The 9,461-nt window shown below is 66.1% G+C and overlaps 1 protein-coding gene across 1 annotated transcript in view; it reads left to right on the top strand.

The window, feature by feature from the left end:
- The window catches only part of ZFPM1 (zinc finger protein, FOG family member 1), a 78,353-nt gene that overhangs the window by 36,065 nt on the left and 32,827 nt on the right, over positions 1-9,461 (top strand). The window lies entirely within an intron of this gene.

A 9,461-nucleotide genomic window follows, 5' to 3' on the forward strand; every position in this document is an offset into this window, starting at 1 on the left:
TGGCACCAGCAGGGCCCATCTGTGCAGAGAAGGCGTGTGGTGAGGGCTCGCCGTGCCGGGGAGCAGGGAAGGCTTTGCCGAGGCTGAGGGACACTATTCCTTCCGGGGGGCCAAGATGGAGTGGGTCAGCGAGGTCCCAGCAGCAAGGGAGAGTGCGTGACGGGTGTGCCCGCTACAGGGCAAGTAGGCAGCTGCACGCTCGGGGTGAGGCCTGCTCCTGTAATGCGGCCTCTTTCCACACAGGGCGGCCGGGGCCAGAGAGGGAGGGGCGGGCCTGGCAGCCACAGCCAAGAGGATGGCCCGGCCACACGGGGAAGCTGAGTCACACCTGCGTGGGCTGTGGGGCTGCCCAGGGCTCTCTGGGGCCTCATGGCCACAGGTCCTCACGGGCTCCCTCTGCTGTCCCCAGGAGGGGGACCGGGCGTCCAGCACAGCAGGCGATATGGTTTACCCAACTGGGACCCAGAGAGGGCAGACATTTGCCGGCTGCATGCCTTCTCCTCGGTGACACCAGGCTGGGGGCAGGCCCAGGGCACACCTGTCGGGGGTCTCGGTCGGGCACTGGTGCCTCAGGCCCCTGCTGCTGAGTCAGTCAGACAGGGAGGCCTTTGCTGTGGGGTCGGGGAGGGCTGCCCTGATGGCCTCAGTGTCCCCAGCTGCAGAAGAGGGTAGCAGGGAGGATGCCCACAGGACCCCTCGGGCCTGCAGAGCTCCCACACCCCGCACTCTGTCGGTGGAGAAGACCCCCACAGTGGCAGGGACCCTGTGTACCTGTGGGACCCGGCTAGCCACTGGGCATACAGGGTGCTGTGTGGTCCTCACACCAGGCCCAAGAGGGGTTGAGATGGTGACCCCAGTCCCTGGAGGAGGGAACCCAGCCTGTCCGAGGTCATGTGGCTAGGAGGCGGTGGAGCTGAGTTTGGGCCTGGAGCTCACAGACACTGGGTTGCTCATCACTTCACGGGTCCCCGCGGTGTTGAGAGGGGTTAGATCAGCCTCTCGCTCTGCAGATGGAGGATGCCCTGGGGGCCGGAGCTGCCCCTGAGGCTGCTGCCGTGGTTTGGGGCTGGGGTGCACCCCCCAGCTTCCTGTGCGGCATCCCCGGGACCAGGCGGCACCCTATCGGCTCCCGCAGATCCGAATTTCTGTGCAGTGGGCGGCGATGGGCTGATACGCGGCCGCCGGCCAACCGCTGCAGTGGCCACGGCTATCAGGCCCGTACAGGCCGACTGTCACCCACAGAGAAGCCAGGGAGCCTCTATGGGCTCTTATCTCTCGGGGCCGCCTGGGCGTCGATGGCCAGCAGGGCTTCGCAGGGGCTTGTGGGGCAGTGGCCGCGAAGGCAGTGCCCGGCCAGGTGGCAGGTCCGGTGGCCGGGTGCCGTGGGGCATCAGCCGGCTTTACTCGGCTTGTCCTGGCGTCTCTGCTTCCTGTCTCCAGGCCTGCCTCTGGTGCTCTGTGTTGTGTGAGCGCCTCTCCCTCCACCCTCCCTCCCCGCCTTCCCCCTCTCCCTTCCTCTCTCCCTCTCTCTTTCTTGTTCTCCTTCTGTCTCCCTCCCTCGCTGGCTCTTTCTCTGTCTGCCTCTCTCCCTCACCTCTGTCTCTGCCCCGTCAGTCTCTGCTCCTGTCTGTCTCTGCCCCATCTCTCCCAGTTTCTCCAGGTCTGTTTCAAGGTCTCTGGCCCACAGCTGCTCCCTACCCCACCCATTCCCGAGTGTGGGAAACAGTGCAGGCCCCAGCGCCTCTGAACCTGGCCCCGGACCCTGTTCTTGAGGCAGCCTGGGAGGTACCATCCACCTTTCCTACATGGGGTGGAAGGAGCGCCTGCTTGGACCGAGGGGCACCCTGCACCCCGTGGCTTTGGGGAGGTAACTGGGCTCTGAGCCTGCTTCCCGTCTGTCCTGCCTGTGGATGGGACCCGGGCTCACAAGTGTCCTGGGAACCCCTCCAACCCCAGCCCTGGTTCGGCTTATTTCCCAGGGAAAGTGGCTGGGACTTGTGGGCGCCCAGGAGGCGGACAGTGTGAGCCCAGCAGAGAGGCCCAGCCTTGGCACCTCCCCCATCAGCTCCCCTGGTCTCCAGGGCCTGTGACTGCCCCTGACTGCACAGAAATTCGGATCTGCGGGAGCCAATAGGGTGCCGCCTGGTCCCGGGGATGCCGCACAGGAAGCTGGGGGGTGCACCCCAGCCCCAAACCACGGCAGCAGCCTCAGGGGCAGCTCCGGCCCCCAGGGCGTCCTCCATCTGCAGAGCGAGAGGCTGATCCCTGGCGGTCAAGGCCCCAGGCAGGTGGGCATGAAGACTCCCTGGAGGCACCCATGTGATACCAGGCAGGGGGGCCTCACAGCCCCCTCTTCCTCCCTGGCGACACCCAAGAGGCCCCCAACACCCACTGCAAACATAAGTGAGGTCCTGGACACACGAAGACTTTGTGAGCAGCGGAGAGCTGCCCCGGGTGTGAAAGCGGCCGTTGTCTTGACTTCCCCTGGTCTCCAGGGCCTGTGACTGCCCCTGCCTGGCCCCCTCCTGGTTGTCCTTGATACCTGGTGGTCCCAGAGCCCTAAAAGGAGGCCAGGGAGTCATTCAGTGGGTGCTGGGTTTTGTTTTCAAAAGTTCTGAGCTTTGAGCTTTGAGTGCCGTTGCTCTTGAGCGCCACAGCTGCAAACGGGCGCCTTGAGCTGCTCTGAGCGGGAGAGCGGACCCCGCAGCCCCGGCCCCGCGGCGTGACCACAGGCAGGCCCCCTGGCTTCTCCAGGACTCAGTTTCCACCTCTGTAAGATGGATGGAAGGAGAGCCACGGCTGCAGGAAGCCTCCGTGAGAGACTGCATGGTGTGTGGCACAGAGTGGCTGGGACTGGCTTCCCAGACCTCGGCTGCGGGCCTTGTCATCCGCCCTGGGCAGCCTGGGTTATGCAGATGCAGGGGGGTGCAGGCAGGTTCTGCGGGGAGAAGCCGCCATCTGCAATGCGGAACTCCCTTTCCATGGCTGAGAGGGGCTGCCGAGCAGGGGCAGGGAGCAGCCATCTTGTGTCCCCGTCACACCGTGGCCTCATGGCAGCTCAACCCCAGACGCCGTTACCTGCCCGGCACCAGGGAGGTGTCCAGGTGGGAGCCGGGGACCCATGAGTGAAGCAGGACGCCCCGCCAAGGTGAGAGCCCCGGGCAGAGCCTCCCATCACAGGGACCGGTCACAACACTCCAAACCCTGCCGTCAACACCGAAACCAAACCCAGCAAGCAAGGGGCAAGCAGGGAGAGGGGCTCATTCCAGGAGGGAGTGAGTGTCCAGGAGCCTCCAGGGTGAGCGGGGCCCTCGGTAGACAGCGGAGGGTGCATCGGAGGATGCAGCCCTGCCCGGGCGGGAGGACGCAGGGCCTGAGCGGGGGCTGAGGCGGGCGGGGTGCACGGGAGTGTGGCCTGGTCCGTGGGGCCTGTGGCCTTGGACTCCAGTGAGGCAGCAGGAAGGGCCGGCAGGAGGAAAGAAGGTCCAGGGTCCGACCCCAGGAGGGGCCTCGGAGAAGGGACCTTGGGTGGGGGCAGAGCCGGTCACCTGTGCCTGGACGCCCTCTTCCTCCCTTGAGCCTCCAGCCCGGATGCAAAGGGAGGGGTGCGGCAGTGGTGGCAGAGAGCTCCTATTTTATCTTTGAAATGTCCTTGTGTGCTGGAGGGGCGCTGCTTAGGATTCTGCTATGCAGATGGCTCAGCCATAGTCTGTAGTCCCTGCACGTGCCCGGGAGCCGCCCGGCCGTGGCGCTTTCTGCACGCCCGTCCCGCCGTGGGGTGTGGGGCCGAGTCCTGGTCCTCCTGGGCACCCCACTCTTGCCTCGGAAAATGGAGGCACCCGGATGTGCCAGCCCACTGGGAATTGGAGGGGTGGAGCTGGGGTCCCATTCGGCTCCCCGGAGTGCTGGGCCAGCCCAGTTCATGGCCCCTGTGTGGTCACCTGCCGGGACAGTAATGGTGCATGCCAGGCCACCAGGAAGCAGGTGCAGGAAGAGGCTGAAGAGCTTGGGGGCTGGACCCTGGCATGTGGAGTCCCCTCCCCCGGCAGCCCTCCAGGCCAGCCTGGAGGTGGGATGGCCACAGGCCTCCCCCACATCCCCCCATGAGGTTGGGCAGAACTCAGGGGAACTGGCTCAGAGGACAGCTCCTCTCCATGGGCCGCCTGGGGCACCAAGGAGCCCTCACTTGCCTGTCCCTCTGGCCCCGAACCTGCCCATCTGTGCCAGTGCAGAGGAGGCACCTGGTCTGCTGGGTGGGCAGAGTGAGTCTCCCCCCGGCTCTGTGTGTGTCTGTCTGGGAGGCGGTGTGGGGCAGGAACCCAGGGTGGGGAGGACGGCCTGAGACCCGGCACTAACAGCAGGCCCATGCCGAGGGCGCCATGCTGGCTGGGGAGGGCCCACAGAGCTCTCCCACCGCTCTGTGTGTGGTGACAGGAGGGCAGCCTGGCTCTGTGGGCCCAGGACGGAAGGTGGGCAGCAGGAGCCTGCTTGGCAGCCAGGGTGGTGGGGTCCCCAGGCGTGGAGTCCCCTTCACCAGGAAGCGTCTCGGGGCCTAGAGCTCTTTCCTGGTAACCAAACGTATAAAACAAAACACAACTGGGCCATGGGGAGGGGGCGTGCTGAGGCAAGAAGAGCCCGGGTCAGGGTTGGCAGCGACGTGGGAGCTGCAGTGGTCTGGGGCAGAGTGTGTCTGCACCACACACGGGCTCCGGGGCAGGCTCTTAGCAGCGACACCCGAGGCTCCTGGCTGAGCCTGAGCTCCGTGCGGCCCCTCGGCCATCCCGGGCAGGGCAGGACGCTCCATCCCGAAGTCCTCTGGAGCCGAGGGAGGAAGCTTCTGCAGGGCAGCTAGCGGTGGTGTCCACTGCCACTGGGGGTCAGCGAGAACTTTCCCGGCGAGCTCAGCCCATGTCCCGTGCCTGGCCTTCTGGAAGGGTCTTCCATGAGGATGGACAGCCTTGGCAGAGGTGACAGGCCCAGGATGTGATGGTGGTGGGCTGGCTTTATCCTGAGAGCACAGGGCTGGGGGTCCCAGGCGGGAGCCCGGCATGGGAGACAGGCTGGCTTGGCACTTGGGGACCTGACCCAGGTGCATCACCCAGGCTCAGCCCTGGCCTGTGCAGTTCCTGGGCCAGCAATCCCCATAAAGCTCAGACCCCAATCCACCCCACTGACTCCAGGGGAAGCCGGACATTTGCTGGGAGAGGGGCCTGGGGTTCGCCAGACCTGAGACCGAACAGGGGGCTCCCCTGACCCCTGAAGCCCCTGGTCACGTACATGGGGCTGGAAGGGATGGCCCCTTGCTGGGCATCTCCTGTGCGGAGGCATTCTCAACTCCGGGCACACACACTCTCACGTCCAGCAGCCAGTCCTGCATGGAGGGCCAGGCTGGAGCCTACTCGCCAGTTAGGGAAACGGAGGCTTGGCGAGGTGAGGCGGCCTGGCCGCAGGGGTCCAGCCTGGGTGGACGTGCTGTGGGTTGGGGCGATTGGGCCTGCTCCAGACTCGCTCCACCCCAGGGCCTGGAGCTCTTTCCCGGGACCACTGTGGACAAAGCGAATTCCAGCTGGCCACACAGCAAGCCATGCCTTTCCCTGCTCCATCTCAGGCCCTGGTGGCAGACATGGGAAGGCTGGCCATGTCCCCAAGGCACTGCCGGCAAGCGGAGGGCACTTCCAAGTGTCAGGCTGGGTGTGAGAGGTAGGTGGGCGGCCCTGGCCTCGCGCCAAGGCAAGAGGGACACAGGGGAGCGGGGTCGGATGTTCATGCGAGGCTGGCTCAGGGCCGGAGGTCCCGGTGGTCAATCCTGGCTGGAACATCAGGGCCCGGGCAGGGATGGGGTTCAGAGGGGTCGGGGCAGGGGCTCAGTGCCGGGGACCGCGAGGAGCTGCCTCGGTTTTCTTGGCTGTAAAATGGGTATCCCGAAGCGTTTTGGGGGGCGTTCATCCGGACGCAGTGCTGTGAGTGGTCTGGGCTGGCACCGGGCACGCTCTATCTGCAGCTTCCTGCCTGGGTCCCACGCAGCGTCCCCGCCCCAGGGTCCCCGCGGAGCCGGCCCGAGGCTGGAAATCCTCACCCGAGTGTGCGAGGGTGTCCGGCTGGTTATCTGGGCCCAGCTCCCTCTGACTAATCTCCCTGGCCTAGCGTCTATGCAGACCTCAAGGCGGAGGCCGAGGCGGGGGCAGCCTGATGGACAGCGGGAAGATGGGCCGATAGGCGCCGCTCCCTCCCCACTCCCCCCTCCCTGGCAGGCGTGGGTGGGAAACCATTCCAGCCGTTCCGCCTTATCAGCCGCCGGCGCTGCCCCCGATAGCGCTATTAGTCTTAGATTAACAGGGGGGGACGGGGCCCTGGCGGATGGCAGGGGTCAGCCTGGGGTCAGCTGCAGAGACCAGGCCCTGTGCTGGCTCAGGGGCCACCTCCTCTGGCCGTCCCAGGGACGAAGGGTCCACCCGGAGGGTCCCCACTGGGAGCTCAGACCCCTCCTGGAGGGCCACATGCCTCTGAGACCCTGCCATGCCTGGCAGGACCGCCCACTTCACAGCTGGGCAGATGGGGCCTTGCGGAGCTGGAGCCGGGCCGAGGAGGGAACGTGTGTCTCATGGCAGCCGCTCCCCCTGGTGTGTGCTGAGCACTGTGGGGCCAGGCTCCCGTCAGTGCTGGGCCAAGACAGGGATGGCTCTGCCCGGGACGCGTGCAGCGGAGGGACACGTGTCCCGGAACCAGAAGGAACATGGGTGTCCCACCAGGGAGTGGTCAAGAGAAGGGGTTGGCATGTTCAGTGTGGGGCGCGCACTCAGGCCAGCGCAGCCCAGGCCCTCCGGGAGCCGGACCACCCCAAATCATGGCGAGGCAGGAACACCACGTGTCCGAGGGGCAGGCAGAGCCAGCCTCACTGAGCCGATGCTTGAGTTCCGAATGAGTGAGAGGCGTCTGGAAACGCTGTCCCAGGCTGAGGCTGCAGCACAGAGAAGTCCCTGAGAGGGGGTGCCTGGCTGATCTGGGGGAGCGCAGGGGTGAGGGGGCAGCGAGCTCAGAGCCCAAGGCCCCATCACGTCGGGCCTACGGCTGCAGAGAACACTTCTCTTAGAAACCGAGTTCAGAGGGTGCAGGCTCTGGCCGGCGTGGCCCTGGGTGGTTGGCGTGGACACTGGCTGCCCCCAGCTCTGAGCGTTCCCGTGATACCCTTCCCTCCCCTCTCCCAAGCACTGGCCCTGGGCCTGGCTGCACCTCCAGACCCCAGGACTCCAAATCCTCTCCTCCAAGCAAGGCCCTGTGGGTAGAGCCCCTGGACAGGGTTGAGGTTGGGGCCAAAGCCATCCACAGTCCCCAAGGCCAGCTCCCCTTTGTCCCTAGCTCCCCCACAGCCCCTGTAGTGCCCCCGTGGCCAGGCTGCCAGCACCCTGGGGTCTAGCTGACCTCCCGCACCCACCCTGGCCCTGGCCACTCAGAAAACAGCTCCTGGACCTGGCTCTGACTTCAGCCTCCACACCAGGAGAGTCGCCTGGGCCTCAGGTGCTGCGGCCACAGGCAGAGCAGGCAGTCAGAGGGCGGCTCTCGAGTCAGACGGCCATCCCATCAAACCTTCACTCCATGGAGCTCACCGCACTCACTCCCTCCCTCACACTTCCATCTATTGAGTGCCAGCTGTGTGCCAGCCCTGTGATAGACAGGGGGGTGCACGGTGAGCAAAACAGACCCCAGTTCGGCCTCAGGAGAGAGCAGCCTCCGGGCCCTGCAGCAGGCTGAGATGCAGGCTGGTACAGAGGAGGCCCGGGGTGGGGCCAGCCCAGCTGACTTGGGGAGCAGCAAAGGGGCCAAGGGGCGGACAGGCAGGACCGGGCACGGCACGTGCATGGGGTGGAGCCTGGTGCCAAGCAGGCTGGGCACAGGACAGGTCTATGCACAGTGGGGGGGTCCCACCTGGGTGGCACCTGGACCCCACTGGCAGGGTAGAGGGCAGCTTGGGGGCAGATGTAGGGAGATCTAGGAAAGGGCTTCGCTGAAGTGGGCGCTGTCTGGCAGCCTGGCAGCAGGCACTGTGTCCCTGTTCACAGATGGGAAACTGAGGCCAGGAGACTTCAGGTAGCCTCCGCACCTGCATGCTGGGGAGAGGCCGAGCAGGCACGGAGCCCACAAGCCTGCCTGCCCCCCAGGGGAGGGCCCGCACCCACCCAACCAGCCTCTCCAGGCCCAGCCCCCAGGGTCCTGTGGGCTCCCAGACCCCTCCATGGCCCCGTGCCAGCAGAGGGTGTGCGGACAATGGACGCCCCATGAGAGGCACAGCCAGGGTCCTGGCTCTCCAGCCGTCCCAGCAGTCGGCGGGGGGCCTGGCTGCCTGCCGTGCTGCCCACTGGCCTCACTCACCTTCCGGGAGCGGCTATCTGTGGCCAGGGCAGCCTATCTTGGCCGCAGGCGCTAATCAAGCTGGCTTCCTCCACCACCCTCCCACCCGGCTTCCTGCCCCTGCCATCCCCCACCACCCGCCCCCACCCAGGCTCCGCCATTGCCCTCCCGGCCCCTCCCAGACACATCTCAAGGGCAAGCCCACCAGCGTCACTGGGCAAGCCCCTGGAGCTCCAGCTGCTGCCCAGAAGCTTCCATCCTGGGCCTGACGCATGGCTGGGGCACAGCCAGCTCCCTTCTGGGCTGTGGCCTCTCAGGAAGGCCACAAGGACCCTGGGGATGGTGGGCAGGTGCTGGACAGCCCACAGGCATGTCGCCGGCAGCTGCTGCCCCGGCTGCCCTCATTCCCACCACCGCAGCCCATGTCGCCACCAGCATGGGCACCATGACTGTCACCAGCACAGGGACAGCGCTGTTACACAGTGCTGCGGGTCCAGCCAAGCCACCTCGCCGGCGCTATCACTGGTACCTCTGGATCATGCCATCACCTTGCTGGGACTGTAATTGTTACTGGCACTGGCTCTCCCACTGGCACAACGGCAGACCCAGCCTCCAGGTGCCACCTCTCACCACAGACTGGGCACCCACCGTGCCCTCTGATGGGCTCAGGATCTTCATCTGTGCGATAGGGACGGGACAGGTCAGGCTGCCCGGGGCTTTCTTTCCCAGCTCGTCTTCGTGGTCAGCTGAGATCCTGTCTGCTCTGGGCTGAGCTGGGTCCTGGTACAGTGCTGGGCCCGAAAGCGGCCTTGGTGTCCTCATGTAACTGACAGGCACAGCGGCCCTCCCTGTGCAGGTGCAGCCTTGGCTGGGGATGTGTCAGGGTCTCTAAGGCCAGCCCCTCCCCACACTGACCTGGCGTCTCCACCTTCACCTGCCCTAGGAGGGAAACTGAGGCACCATTGCTGGTGATGGAGACAGCGGTCCTGGGTGCTGGGTCCTCCCTTCAGTGCTGCTGGTGGTGATGGAGACAGCAGTCCTGGGTGCTGGGTCCTCTCCCAGTGCTGCTGGTGATGGAGACAGCGGTCCTGGGTGCTGGGTCCTCCCCCCAGTGC

The sequence above is a fragment of the Sapajus apella genome, unplaced genomic scaffold (genome assembly GCF_009761245.1).
Source record: "Sapajus apella isolate SASKATOON/1434 unplaced genomic scaffold, GSC_monkey_1.0 scaffold15, whole genome shotgun sequence".
Classification (NCBI taxonomy): Eukaryota; Metazoa; Chordata; class Mammalia; order Primates; family Cebidae; genus Sapajus; species Sapajus apella.